General features: G+C 46.1%; 1 pseudogene; it reads right to left on the bottom strand.

Moving 5' to 3' along the window:
• Positions 1-1157: 1157 nt before the first annotated feature.
• LOC112587081 lies at positions 1158-2115 on the bottom strand (annotated as a pseudogene).
• Between the last annotated feature and the right edge of the window lie 350 nt (positions 2116-2465).

Consider the following 2465-nt stretch of genomic DNA (forward strand, 5'->3'; position numbering starts at 1 on the left):
GCCGAGTGAGCAGCCGCTGTGTTCAGGTCTTGCGCTGGCTGCTGGGGACACAGTGTGGATGAGACAAACAAATGTCACCCTTATGCTGGAATGGAGGTTCTAGAGGGGGAGGCAGACTGTGGAGAAAATAAATACCTCATGTGGAGCCTGGGAGTTGAAAAGTGCTGTGGAGGGACTTCCCTGGTGGCCCAGCGGCTATGAATCTGCCCTCGAATGCGGGGGGACACCTGTTCAATCCCTGGTCTGGGAACACTCCACATACAGCGGAGCAACTAAGCCCAAGTGCCACAACTACTGAGCCTGGGCTCTAGAGCCCGGGAGCCGCAAAGACCGAGCCCACTGTCTGCAGCTATGGAGATCCACACACCCAGAGCTCAAGCTCCAAAGCAAGAGAAGCCTCAAACAGCGTGAAGCCCAAGCGCCACAACTAAAGAGTAGCCCCCTGCTTGCCGCAACTAGAGAAAAGCCCAAGCAGCGACGGAGACCCAGCACAGCCAAATGAATAAAAAAATTTTTAAGTGCCGTGGAGGGCAATTCAGCAGGAGAGGTATATTCATTTGCTGTAACAAAGTACCACATGCAGGGTGCCTTAAACAACAGAAATCTATTTCCTCCCAGTTCTGAAGGCTACAGTTGGAGATCAAGGGGTCAGCAAGGCTGGTTTCTTCGGAGGCCTCTCTCCTTGGCTCATAGACTGCCGTCTTCTCCCTGTGTCTTCTCATGGTCTCCCCTTGGGGTATGTCTGTGTCTTAATGTCCTTCTAATTTTACTTTGCATGCGTGCCTGCTAAACTGCTTCATTTGTGCCCGACTTCTTGCAACCCTATGGACTGTAGCCCACCAGGCTGTTCTGTCCATGAGATTCCCCAAGCAAGAATACTGGAGTGGGTTGTCATGCGCTCCTCCAGGGAATCTTCCCAACCCAGGGGTCAAACCCGAGTCTCTTACATTTCCTGTATTCGCAGCCGGGTTCTTTACCACTAGCATCACCTGGGAAGCCCCTAATTGCCTCTTTTTTCTCTCTCATTTTTTTTCTTTTTTATTTCCCCCTCCAAATGATAAAAGAACTTAATTTTAATTTTTTTTAAAAAATCCTCTTTTTAACCTGGCCCTTTCCCCCACCACTAGAAAGCAGGTTAATTGCTAAAAACAATTCATTTATTTGAGCATATTCTTTTTAGGCAACTACTTTTTCCACTGTCGTAGCACCACTCAGTATTTCTCACTGTCAGTCTTCTCTTTAAATACTTTTTTTTTCAGGAGACTCCGCATCACCATCTCTGTTTCTGCTTCTTTATCCTCTCCCATTAGAAGAGCCAGTGCATCTCCCACTTTCAACCTTCTTCTCGTCTTCCATAATTTTTCCCCTATTCAGCCTGAGTCCACCTTTGGAGCGTTCACTTATTTCTTCCACTATCTGGGTCTGGCTTCAGGATAACATCCTATGGAAAAGACTACACTACTTTCACCTAATAAAGATTGTCTCTGACCACTCTGGGTTTGTCCTCGGGCTTCTCTTCCTGCTCACTCATCTCATTTATGGTCACACTCTTCATCAGAGTCCCCTTCATCTTCTGATTTTTTTTCATCATCTTTTTAGTAGATTTCTTAGAGTTTATATGACTTTTGAGTCTTTTGGAAAGTGGGAATATAGATTCTGAAGATATTAAAAGCCTTGGGGGGACTTCCCTGGTGGTCTAGTGGTTAAGACTGTCTTCCAAGGTAGGATGTGTGGGTTCAATCCCTAGTCAGTGAGTTAAGATCCCACATGCTTTGCAACCAAAAATTAAAATAAAATAGTACAGAAGCAATACTGTAACAAATTCAATAAAGACTTTTAAAAAAACATGGTCCACATAAAAAAAAAATTCTTAAAAAAACTAAAAAAAAAGTGAATATAAAAGCCCTGGAGATCTCAGTGAGATGATGTTATAAAAGAGTATTTTATGGGACTTCCCTGGTGGTCCAGTGGTTAGGAATCCACACTTCCTGTACTTCCACTGCAGGGGGCCTGGTTTCCATCCCTGGTTGGGGAACCAAGATCCTGCAAGCTTTGACATGTGGCAAAAAAGAAAAAAGAAGTTTTATAATATCATGCATTTAACTTGGTGCTAGAAAAATAGAAGTATCAGTTACAGGAAAGTACAGTGTCTGTGTGAAGGTGTCTGCAGTCTCCAATCCAGGCATCTGGCTTTCTTAAAATACTGCTGGGCAATCTGACACTAGTCATACCCGTGGTGCATATGACCTTCCCAGGTCCTCAAAGTCAAGAGAAACTGAACACCAGCATCCTTGAGCTTTTGACCTGGATCTCCAGCCAGCAGGAGCAGCCAGGCAGTCCAGTGGGCAGACAGCCTCAGCCCACCAGGTTCCTACGGCCCTACAGCACCCACCTCCAGGGTCTACAGGGCATCCCAAGCTGACCAGGCCAAGGCAGGACACGAGGGATTCATGTGGAGGCCCAGC

Source organism: Bubalus bubalis, chromosome 9 (assembly GCF_019923935.1).
Source record: "Bubalus bubalis isolate 160015118507 breed Murrah chromosome 9, NDDB_SH_1, whole genome shotgun sequence".
Lineage (NCBI taxonomy): Eukaryota > Metazoa > Chordata > Mammalia > Artiodactyla > Bovidae > Bubalus > Bubalus bubalis.